Source organism: Monodelphis domestica, chromosome 2 (assembly GCF_027887165.1).
Source record: "Monodelphis domestica isolate mMonDom1 chromosome 2, mMonDom1.pri, whole genome shotgun sequence".
NCBI classification, from domain to species: Eukaryota; Metazoa; Chordata; class Mammalia; order Didelphimorphia; family Didelphidae; genus Monodelphis; species Monodelphis domestica.
In genome coordinates, this window is record NC_077228.1 from 445,937,699 (window position 1) to 445,950,795 (window position 13,097).

At 35.4% G+C, this 13,097-nt stretch overlaps 1 protein-coding gene and 1 long non-coding RNA gene across 2 annotated transcripts in view; both read left to right on the top strand.

Moving 5' to 3' along the window:
- The window catches only part of PACRG (parkin coregulated), a 632,164-nt gene that overhangs the window by 448,442 nt on the left and 170,625 nt on the right, over positions 1-13,097 (top strand). The gene's annotated exons all lie outside the window — the stretch shown is intronic.
- The window catches only part of LOC130456851 (uncharacterized), a 70,255-nt gene that overhangs the window by 17,128 nt on the left and 40,030 nt on the right, over positions 1-13,097 (top strand). The window contains exon 1 of the long non-coding RNA XR_008915880.1: positions 1-12,567. This exon is cut by the window's left edge and continues 17,128 nt beyond it. This is a non-coding gene — a long non-coding RNA (uncharacterized LOC130456851). The remainder of the gene's footprint in view (positions 12,568-13,097) is intronic.

Sequence of the window (13,097 nt, forward strand, 5' to 3'; positions counted from 1 at the left end):
ATTTGATCCCTATAGAGAGAAATTTAATTTAAATACTAATACATTTTTGTCATACCTAAAATATGCATAGTTATTAGTTATGAGTCTTTATATAATTAAATTATACATTTTCATTTCTATAGCATTTATGAATTTCAAACTGACTATGAGTAATTCTAGGAAATGTTATAAATAGTATTTGAATATTCATATTTCTAAAGATGATTTCCAGCAGTACATCTCTAGACCTCTTACCCAAGATCCTTTTAAAGCAAAACATGAACTTTATGTTATACACAAGGAGCAAGATAAATAAATTCCAAGGTGGATTTACCTCTGAGAGGAAAAGCATCTAAAGCAAAGAGTTTCTATTTTAAACCCATAAATCCTATATTGTACTGTCAAAATAGATATTGTGATTAATTTTAAGTTGGCAGGAATCAAAGAGCAACCTATCTGTGGTAAATAGAAATTGTTCAAGTCTGCATTATGTTGAGATTTTCATTTTTGTTGCATTCTTTTTTGGTCTTGCTTACTAAAATACAAAGTTTTCACAAAGTTCCAGTTTTTCAAAGTGTGCATGGCCATGAATATATGATATGTACCTGTCTTGAGACTATAATAATCTTTGTATCATTTCATTTAAAAGGGCTAATTGAATAATTATTTTCAGTAAAGAAAATATATTTTTATTACTGGTCAATTCATTGGATTTTAAATATAACATAACATTGAATGTGACATTTTTAGATCACATGTGTGCATTTAAACCTATTGTTAAGTATACTGAGTACAATGTTCTATTTTACTTGTAAAGAGTGTGAACATTCTAGCACTCATACAAATATAAATACTCCCAAAAAAAGTGTTTATCCCCAGAATAGAGTTAAATTATTCTAATTAAACTTTGCAGTGCTTTTGCCTGTGGGCCCCCCAAAAGCCAGTGCCTGACAGGAAGCTGATGCATAGCATTCAGTGATGCATGAGGTCTAATTCTTTATTCTGCATAGGGGAGAAGAGTATCTCTGCATTACCATTTCTTTCCTACAACATGTAAAAGGTTATTGTGCTCAGTTCCTCTGCATCTGCATAGAGCTGACATGGAATCTGTCTTCTCTTCCTGCTTTTCTCTTTGACTATTTAGTTTGTTTTATTTTAGCCTACCCAAGTAAAGTAGATTAGAATCAACCCTTTATCTCAACTGCAATGAAAGAATTATTTTGTTAATTGGCATATTGATATCCAGAGAACTGCTTACTATGCCAAGTTATTAAAAATAAGTAGATGAGGGGCAAATTAAACTTTGAATCACCTGTTCCTTTGGGCAAAATACATAAACCAAATCGACTGCCACCAAATGCCATATTATTTACATTGCGTATACAATTTATTTGCTAAAAATGTGCTTGACAAAAGATTTGAATTTGCTCTTGAGCATATAATGGGTCCCACTTAATAGTGGAGCTCACTTATGTGCCCTTCACTCTATAATTAAATCATATGGGAAAATGTCACAAAGCAAAATAAAATGTATTTATTTCAGCCATATCTTCCCACAGCATGACATGTAGTCTGAAAAAAATCACTAAGCATTTTTATACCATCTGTGCTCATAGGGGATACATTTACAAGGCATGTCACTGTAAAATATTCCATTTTGAATTAAACAGGGCCTGATTATTGCTATAAGCATCTGAACAGTATAAGTTCTAAGATGGACAGACGTCATTTATTGCCTCAATTTCAAACCAAAATATTTCTATCCTAATATCTTTAGGAAGATTACCACTGCCCATGGAAAAAAATAGGTATACTTTAAAAAAAGTTATTGGTACAGGCATATATAAATCCTTTGAATAGTCAAAAATTAAATGTTGTGGTTCTTCTTAATTAGAAATTATCACCTAAAACTAAAAGAAAATATTTAATTTTCTCATAATCTTAACTGAAACTAGGAGAAATCAGAAAAACTAATTTCTCCCAACATAGACTGTGTAATCTATGTAAGAAGACTTGTGTTACCTTAGATAATACCACTTTGTGAATTTTTGTTGTGGTTGTTGCAGCAATCTATCTAAAAGGTCTATAAAATCAAAGAGGCTACTGTTTCAGCCAGTTTGTCAAGCATAAAGTTACATCTATTCTAGGGAGTTTCTGATTCCCCAGGAAAACAAACCTGAGGCTTGTCCTTTGTAACTGCTAGTGCTGAAATTTATGAATATTTACAGTCATTTTTTATTTCTCTGTATTTAGAAGTGCCATTTAATAGTTTGTTTATGAGATGAAAAATCCCACAATTCTGAGTTAGAAAAATAGCAGAGGATTCCAGGTTTTAAAATTTTATGTTAAAATCTGTCATTGATTTATTAAGTGATTCTGGTCCATATTTTCCTCTTAAGGTTGTTCATATTGATCTCCCTCAACTGGTTTTGAGGAATATATAACCAATAAACATGTAAAATATTTTATAAACAGAAAAGGCTTTATAGAAATCCAACGATACTCAGAAGTCCCAGATCAATTCCTTTAAGATGCAAGTATTTTTATACCCTGGAGAATTGAGGAAAATATGATTTACTTATAAAATAATGCCATTTGTTCATCAGAATACTTAGCTCATGATTGTGCAACAAATTTGCACTAGTCTGAAACTGAAAAAAATATGAATGAATCACATTTCAAAAGATCTCAGTTGTATGGATAGTCCTTCCTCTGTTACAGATTATTCCTATCTCTATCTGAGCATAACATCATCATGATTTATGATTACAAAATCTCACCCTATTGTGACCAGCAATCTGCTGATAACCCTCTCCAAACCTAGATGGGCTCATCTGTCACTGGGTCTGCTGTACTCAAAGCCTTTCCGGTCTGGTAAAACCTGACAGACCTTCTGCTCCCTGGATTATAGCATCTGAGAAAAGATACCTCCACACCATGATGAGGCTTTGGAGGAGGACTTTTTTGGGAGAGCATAAATTGTGTATTTATCTAATCCAGCATCAGTTTCACTTAAGTGGAATTAACTCGATTTCATTTAAAACTTCTGTAAACAATAAAGTTGTTGAGAGATTTACATTAACAAAATTCTCTATAGTCAATATCATTTTCTCCAAGATGCCATCTTGATAACTCTTACCAAGTCCATCTTTCTCTGCTCCTGACCACATACAGTATACTGAACACTAGATTATTACTTATTTTGCTGCTTTATAATGTATTTTGTCTGTTGATTTTTGTTTCCTTAATAGTCCTGTGAGTTCTGCCAAACTCCACCCTTCAATACACAAGGCAGATTTGCAGATTTGCAGTTGCAATTGCAGTTGCAGATTTGCAACTTAGAGGGGGTTTTTAGTTTTTAAGGGTTACCTAGAGACAGGTCAAGTGCCTTCCTCACTCAAGTCACACACTTAAAATGTGTTAGAAATAAGATCTGAACCCAGGTCAGTCTGACCCAGAAACCAGTTCTATCTACTATATCAAACTTCCTCCTTTGGTGTCTTATTTTTTTCTCTATTTCATTGTGTTTTTGTTTTGTCTCCTACATGATTGTCAAATCTGTAAATACAACAATTCTGTCTTGTGCTGTTTTGGGTATTCCTCACAGAATTTAGCTAAATATTAAGCTTATAGTTGATGCTACCAACTAACTATATTAGTTGAATTATCCAACTGCATTATACTCTAACCAGCATTTCTTTTTTTAAAATGCTGAAAATAGACTCTGTGGCAATTAATCTCCAGTGTATTTTCCCACTGACACATCTACAGTTTCTGAAGAAAGCAAATCTTATCAGCTCCAAGCATTCCTGGAGTTGAACTTAGTCTGTCAAGATAAAGAAGGAAAATATGAAGACCTCCCTTGCCTGGAAAACAAATGAATCCATTTCAGAACTGTTTCTTTCATTTCTGTGAGCTAAATTCTCTAACCACCTATAATGAATGTTTTTCAAAGAAATTGAGATACAGAAGATACAGAGACAAAAGGGACATAGGCCCTTCCTCCAGGAACTTTGTTAATAACCCCCCCCTCTAGGTGTTCTACCTAATCTTTCAACTAAGCATAATTAAAAAGCGCTAGGTTTGGATACATAGAAACATGAAAAGTATCTCATTCAATGAAATCACAAATCCATTTCATCCTTATATTCATTCATTCTATTAGATAGATACATAGACAAACAGACAGAAAGATAGATAGATGGGCTGCTAGGTGGCATAGTAGATTCAGCTCTGGACCTGGAATCAGGAAAACCTGAGTTCAAATCCAGAGATCTACTATGTAAGGAAATCACTTAATCTCTCCCTCAGTTTCCTAATATGTAAAAAGGGATAATAATACCTATCTTGCAGGGTAGTTGAGGATCAAATGAGATAATAGTCATGAAGAATTTTGTAAACCTTAAATGCTATGTAAATGTTGGCTGTGATCAAGATATTAGTAGATCGATAAAAGCATATTTATTAAGCTCTTAATATATGTCAGGCATTGTGCTAAGCATTGGGGGGAGGGGGGAGAAACAAGTTTTTATTAAGGGTCTATTATGTGCCAGGTAAGGTCTTCTTAAAAAGATTATCGATCCTCACAACACTCAGCAATTACTAACCCATATGGCTACTTTCTCTTCCCTAATGGATGAGAACAATCTAGACATACATTCAAGGTACCTTTGATGCACCCAGGAATGATGTAGAAGCAGATCTTTTCAAATAGGGTTATTGTTTGTTTGTTTGTTTTAGCAGAACATGTTTTTATAACTATACAACTGAGGTTGAAATATATTGGTAAAGTTCTCTAAATGCTCCTATGTGCAAATGACATAATAATTGACCAGTCTTTAGAATACTGCAACGCTTCAATAAAATCCACAGTAAAAATATATAGAATAATTTTTAATTATCCACCTTAAAAAGAGTAGATGATTAAAATCTGACCTCAAACACTCCCTAAATTTGTGACTCTGGGCAAGTCATGTAACCCCAAATGCTTGGCCCTGGCTTGGAACCAATATTTACTATTAATTCTAAAGACAGAAGGTAAAGGTTAAAAAAAAAAAAGAGTGGATGAAAAATGTTTATTGTATGACATGAACCTATGGAGTCAGTCTTTCAAGGGTTATATCTTGGAGATGGAAAATTATCTAGGTCCAGAGTTAAGCGGGAGAAGATTATGCCATATTACATTTGGGAGAATATGTAGTATTTTCATAGGATCATAGCTTTAGAGCTGAAAGGGAATTTAGAGGCTATCAATTTCTAATGCCACATTTTACTCATAAAAAAAACACTTGAGTCTCAAAGATTAAGTGATGAGCCCAGCTTAGAACTCTGCTCTTCCTGATTCTAATCCCCCCTCCATTATGCCACACTGTAGTTTCAAAGATCCCAATATACTCACTGATGCAAAAGCCTATATCCTTAATAGCAGCATACATATTTATCATCCATCCTTAAGTAACACAATAGAAATTGCAAATAATCCTGAATGCAATGGACAAAAAAAACAACCAGACCTAAACATGAGGCATCCTCCCGTGCTACTACTATGTCTACCTCTCTGAGTTCTGAGAGGCAGAGGTGGCTTTTTCTCTATTGCTGTCCCCTGGATCCCTAACCAACTGTATTCTCTGGTGGTTAGGGGTCTGTGACAAGCACCAATTTCACCTTTAAATATCAATTATCTTTTACAAAGACATATTTACTTCAAGAATATTGAGGACAAAATAACCCTCAATGTCATATGAGGGATAATCTCTCCTCCATACCACCTCAGTATCTGAGGAGGCATTAGGCTTGTGACTCAGCTCAGTTCCAACAAAGCATTGGTCCCACCAAGTTCATTTGTAGATACTATCAGGTAAGTAATTCCACTGGGCTATGCTCATTCTCAAAGATCATTTCTTGACTTTGATCCTTTGATATGAATAGCATCCTTAGCCTAGAGCCCAGCCTTTGGAATCCCAGGGTTCTTTTTTGTTCTTTCATATTGCCCACCATACTTTTTCCCTTCTTCACTCCAGCAACCAAAATCCTACCTATACTTCAAGGTCACATTGGAATTATGTCATATTTGTATTTCTTTTCTCTATAATCTCATAGTACTTCCTATAGATACCTCTCATCTGCTGCTTTCCACGTACTGGCTTAGAATGCCTACCATACTTCTGTGCACATATACCACTGATGTGTTGCTGCTTGAGTTCCATCAATAGGAGGACTTTTTGAGCCTTCATTGACCCTCGAGGGTCATGTGCCTGCAGTTCGCCTATATTGTCACTAGATGGTGATTTTGCTTCCTTAATAACAAAATTGAAATCTAATGTTCCCTTCTTGTTTCCATTGCCTACCCCACTCCTCCTCACGCTGTGACTCAGACTTGGATGCTTTTAAGACATTTAATTTAAGGTACCTTAGCTTTAACAGTGTTATAATCATCCCAGACTAGATTCCTTTACATTTAGTTGTCTTCTTAGTCCTGACTCTTTAAATTCACAGAAATTGTCAGAAACTTTTTCAGATTTGTTTCTCATAATTAAAACATAGGTAAGCTTATAAACAGAGTCTGATTGTTTAAACTGTATAGTTTGACAATTTATTATACATTTTGGGGCCTATAATTCAATCTATTTTGTAAATAAAAAAGATAGAACATTTACATGTCTAATATTTATGTAACTAGTTAGTTATAGAATCTAGTACTTTTTTTTCACAGTTCCACTTTTTTCTTGTTTCCTTACCTAGACTATAAGCTTCTTAAGGGTTGGGGCCATATCTTTCTCATCTTTATATTCCCTACTAGACTTAACAGTCACTACTATAATGTTTTGCTTATGTAGGCTGCTCCCTTCCCATAAATGTTAAGTGATTTGCTTTCTTGAGACCTAATTTAATACTCCATCCTTGGGAAGGCTTTACTCCTTATTCTTACCATAACATTACTTCTAGGGCTAGTTTCCAACTCATGCTTGTATCAAAAATTTGAATTTTTCAGGAAAATTCGAAGGTGTTCTATAACCTAGTAGTATTTTAGTAGCCAGCAGATACAATTATCTCAAGGCAAGAGTGTTTACAGAGATGGTAGTAGCAGTAGTAGTAGTAGTAGTAGTAGTAGTAGTAGTAGTAGTAGTAGCAGCAGCAGCAGCAGCAAGAATTTAAGGTTTGCAAAATAACTTTACAAATATTATCTCATTGTTTCTCATGACAACTCTAGGAGGTATGTTATCATTATCCCTATTTTACAGATGAGGAAACTGAGGCAGTCTTGCAAAATATTAGGTGACTTGCCTAGAGTCAGTAAATATAAAGCAATCTTTGAACTCAGGTCTTTCCAACTTCAGGTCTAATACACATATCCATTGTGCCACCTAGCTGCCAAATTGGAATTACTACAACTATTAAGTATAAAACATTCTGTCCAATAAACATATAACAAGAATGGGAAAAGTAGGCACATACATAGAGTACACTAGTCCTGACACACTTCACATTGTCCTAGAGCCTTTCGTATCTTTTCTCTTGTGATGGACTTACACTGTTTGTTCACCCTGGTTGATACATCTCAGCTTGAGTAGATCACACAGGTAGACTCTGGATCCACTCCCTTTGCAATCAGACTCATGAATTGATCTTCTTTTGAATCCACAAATGGCTCTCTTCTCTGCATCCAAGAATCACTGTCCTCCGAGCTTCCTCTCACTGGCATTTTTTTGAGCCCATTCCTAGTGGGAATGTGAATTACTTTCTTGCAAGATATTGTGTCTGATGTAGGTAGATGGGAGAGGTTAGAGGAAAAAAATGGACTCCCCAAGCCCTGGCTGCCTTCTGGAAGGGGAAAAGATAAAATGAAGTCATTTCTTCACCCAGAGCTCTCTCCCCCCAAAGAACCAGAGGTCATACTTTTTGAAGTAATTCCTGACTCAACTGTTTCCCAGAACTACTGTTTTTTCCCTAGCATTGTAGAGACCATAGGAGCACTCTGGATAGCTACCTGTTGTCCTTCCTTCACCCATGCTACATGAGACTGTATAAAGATGGGCTAGGTGTACCAGTCCACCTGGACATACCTGGACAACACTTTCTGCATTTTGTGCATGTCTATGCATGTGGCCAGTCCATCTTCTTTTATTAGCACACATTTTCCTGATGACATCTTCTATTGTTATTTTTTTCAATGTTCCTCATTGTTCGTGACTGAAAGCTTACTCACGCTCTCAAAGCACATCTCATTCTCTGTGGAAGATATATTTGCAGTCCTTCTTTTCCTCTCATTTATATAATCTCCTTAGTCATGTCTTTATATATTTCCAATCCTTCTTCCCCTTCCTTTTTATATAATCTCCTTAGTCTTCTTATGTGGCCCTTTCTAGTTACCCCCTCCCTCTTCTTATCTACCCTGCCTCATTCATAAGATCATATTTATAGGGATTCTGATTTAAAGTTCAAAGGGACTAGAGATTTTCTGTTCTGATGCTTTCATTTTATAGGCAGGTTGTGACCTGACCAAGGTAATATAGAAAATAAGGAAAAGAGGTAGGATTTGAATTCAAGTCATCTTGACTGAAGTCAGTGGTCTTTACTTTCTTGCCAGAATTATATCTTGATTTTGATTGTAAGCTCCTTTAGGTCAGGGACTTTTTGCCTCTTTTTGTATTCCTAGCTCTTAGTGCCTGGAACATAGTAGGTGTTTAATAAATGTTGACTAATTGATTTAAAGGATTCCTACATAAGTGACAAGAGGCAACCAGAGGCTCTATATTTTACTTTATATTAACCCCTTGATTTCACTTGGTTGAGTGAGCAGGGATAGCAGAGAGGTTCCACAAAAGTGGGATTTCTAATAATAGCTAATAGCTAGTAATTCTCTAGCACCTAAGGTCTCTCAACAACTCAGTGAGGTGGATTCTATTAATATTAATAATTAAATTATATTCATATAAAATAATTATATTAATAATAATAATAAATCAAATTTGAATTCAGGTCTTTTTTACTCTATCCACTATGCCACCTAGCATCCTATTCTATTTTTCTTCAACCTTGCTTGAAGTCTGACTATACAACAATGCTTCAACTATAGTCCTATATAAGTCCTAAATAAATGCTAAGTGTTTTGAAGGCTATTGTTTATTTTTTTTAAACCTTTCCCTTATGTCTTAGAATCAATACTGACTATTGGTTCTAAGGCAGAAGAGCTGTAAGGGTTAGGCAATGGGAGTAGGGACTTGACCAGCATCACACAGCTAGGAAATATCTGTGATTAGATTTGAACCCAGGACCCAGGTCTCTAGGTCTGACTCTCAATCTTTGGAGCTAACTAGCTGTTTCTTTTCATAGATCCAAATGATAGATGACATTTGTAGTTGGCAAATGATAGGATTTAGTCAAAACTGTTCATTGAACCCTACTGAAAGTTCCAAAAGAAGTAAAAGATAGAGAGCTTACAATATAACATGAGAGACCAAACGCAAATCTATAAGATCATCATATTTGAGGTGAAGAGAATTTCATCACATATTTTTGCTCCCTTTTATAGATAAAAAAAGACCAGATAGAAAATTGTCTTGTCCAAGGTAACATATATAGTAAAAGCTGCCACAAACCTAGGTCTTTTGACTCAATATCGATGATTATTTCTATTGTATCTCACTGGGAAAAAAAACTACAATGGAAATAATAGAACATATGCAAGAGACAACATGGTATATATAGCATATAAAAAGCCAGCCTCACAATTCAAGAGAACATTTCTTCAATCTCATTTACTGGCTGTGTGACCCTGGGCTAGTCATTTAATTGGCTTTAGACACCAAAGCTTTAGCTGAAGAGACAATTTTGACCTACATTGATAGAGGGAATTTCCTCTCCCAGAAGTTCTCTATGCCAGTCGAATCAAAGTTCCAGGTCCTATCCATGATCCAAAATAATTGCAGCCATATGCAAAGCCTCAGGAATTCATTCAAGATCAAGATTTTTAGAAATATAAAAACAAAAGATGCAGACAGAGTTTCTTGTGAGCAGTGAATAAACTTCATCTTATGAGCTGTGGACTACTGAGTCATTATCAAGAGATGGATGACACCTGCAATGTGAAGTAGTGAAAGACAGATAGAAAGATTGATAAGAACCATTTTTCTTTTGTAACTTCTGTAAAGTGTTTTCTTTTCTATAACAATGCAGTTTTGAGAATAATTCAGTTATGCATCCCCCACTCTGAGCTGCCCACTGTAGATTCCTCTGGAACTCTTAGGATAAAGCATTCTCTCTCCCTGGAAGAGAGGGCAGGAGTTGGTTTTTTTTTTGTTGTGATGGTTGTTGTTTTTCCATCCCAGGCCCTGATTTATTTTTATACCAAAACAAATAAGGAACCATCCCACTGGCATCCATCACAAGGAAACAGGCACTCCTTGTCACCCTCGGTCTTCCTCCCAGCCAAGCCCCAGGGAACATGCAGTTACAAAATCTTCTTCCCCAAGAAGGAGAAACTCCTTTTTTTACAATCCTCGGAAGTTCTTTAATGTCTGCGATTTATCAAGTCCCATTTGCTATTTTGGAGCCCAGTTGCATGACATCCAGAACCCAGAGAAAGACAAAGGTGATGTTTAAATGAGTGCCTTCAACCCTGCACATAGGGAGGGGTTTTTGTTCATGTCTCTCAGAACTGTCATCAGTAGAAACCACATCTTTTCCACCAGAACTTAACTGCAAAGGTTACTGCAAAACAGGCAAGATTACTTGTATTTTCATGAGTAACAGTTCTTTTTCCCTTTAGGTCTCTCTTAGTTGTCTGTATAGCCTCTAGAATATCTTAGCACAAAGTCTATTTGGCTTTGGGCCAGTGACTTGTGTAAAAATTATTGCACATGCACAACAATTAAAAAAGCTTAGGTCTCTATCCCTCTTCTGTGTTTACAAAGCACTTTGCTCACAACCTCTTTCCTAGGTAGTATTATTAGCCTCCTTTTGTAGAAAAACTGAAGCTCAGAGTTTAAAGGACTTGCCCTGCTGGGTCATTCAGGCAGTAAATGTCAGAGCTAGGTCTCAAACTCAGGCCTTCTGATGCCATCATACAAGAGTGTTCTTTCCATTATACTCTGTTGCTTCTCACTTGTGTTCATATATAGTTGTTGATGTATATTATATAGCTTTTGCATGTAAAGCCTCTTAAAGAAAGCAAAAACTATGTTCATTAATTAATACTATTTAAAATTTTTCTCTACCTTCCTTAGATCCTGAAACCAGAACCACAAAAATACTAATGTAGAGTCACAGATTTAGAGTTGGAATGGACCTTAGCGGCTGCTTAATCCAGTGCTCTAATTTTATAGGTGAATGAATGAATGAATGAATGAATGAATGAATGCAAGAAAAGCCTGTATTAAGTACTTCCTATTTAGCAAGCATTGTATTAAATGTTTGGAATACAAAATCAAAAGTAGGGATAGTACCTACCTTCTAGGAGCTGACATTTTAATAGAAAGAGATAACAAACATAGTGGAGTGTTGCCTGGGGCAGGGAAAGTTATGAGTGGAACTCCAACATGATCAACTCTAACTTGATCCTTTTATAAAGTTTTATTTTATTTTTCAATTAATAAACATTGATTTTCACTCCCTCTCACTACTATCCAAAATTTAAAGAAAAAAAAAGAATAACATAACCTTTGTAACAAATACATATAATCAAAACAAATTCCCTTCGTAGTAGCAAGGGCAGTATTGATTTTATTATGGTTCTAGAGTTGGAAAATAGAAACAACACTAGGATTGGGAAAGGAATGAAGAGGGGAGAAGAGTTGTAAAAATGGCTGGTGAAAATATTGTTAGAATATAATGGTGAAAATATTGTTAGAATGAATATAAGACAAAACATTGCCTGGGCTGCCTAGATGTGATCGGCTACTAATAGGCACTAATTAGGACAGCTAGAATTCAGGGTGAGATTGCCAGAGCTGAAAGGTTTAAATCTTCTGGGTAATGGTCCCTAATCCAATGGGCAAGAAATTGAGGCTCAGAGAAATTGAATGGTTTGCCCTAAATTAAACAGTAGTAAATAGAGATTTGAACCCAAGACCTCTAACATCAAATAGCAATGTTTATTCCACAGTACCAAAATTTTCTGAAAATACATACTTCTAATTTATAGTAATCCAGGTTTCAAACAATTAAAAAAAATGAAATGTCAAAATCCCAAAGTGATCACATGAGAGGTTTGAGAGTTTCATGAGAAAGTTAATATTTGATTCTCAGAGTGGAGGAGGTTTGTGCCAGCATCTTATCCAATCTGTTGAAGAATTTAGATGGGAAGGCTGGATATGTCATAAGGGCACAATTCCCATGAATCTCAAGGTACCAATCCTGTTTAGAAACCAAAACACCATTGTTCTATTTAATTATAGAGGAACTGTATTCACCTTTATTACATGTTTAGGCACCTGCCTTTTATAATCAGCAATCTAAGAGCATCCTAACATGTCAGAACTGTGAACCATTTTCCTTTCATGTCCTTTTGTTTCCATCTATCATGGCCTTGAGGTCTACAGAGCTTCAGGGAATACTTCAAGCCAAGGATTGGAAATGCATACTTTCAAGGTTAGTTCCCACTGTATAGAAAAGATGGAACATCATAATGAGGTGTTTTTATTTTGTTTTGTTTTGCTTTTTTGCTAGTTGTGGAATTAGGAAAATTTTCCCATTTACCTCAACCATTTAATTCTTAGTTTAAAACCCCATATCCCAAAAAAATCTCAGTGCAGTTCTTAGTTACAAAAAAAAAAAAGTTTAAACCAGCTAAAACTAGTGAAGTTTAGAGCTTTGCTAGCTTAAAATTGCATTAAGATTTTGGGGACACTCCATGTTTGTAGCCAGCTTTTCTTGGTTTTTAAGGCATTGCTGCTCTATTCCAGTTGTTAAGGAGACTTAAATACAGGAACAGTTTCAACTTCCTTCTTGATTTTCATGCAAATCAAATATTTTACAACTCCAGGCAAGAAGTTTTAGGTAATTAGCTAGTTGTTTGTTCTCTACCCCACCCCATCTCCCCATACCCCTTCCTTTCCTTCTCTGGCTATTTTTCAACTCCACCTCTTTATTCTGCTTCGTTTGTTTGTTATTTTCTTTAG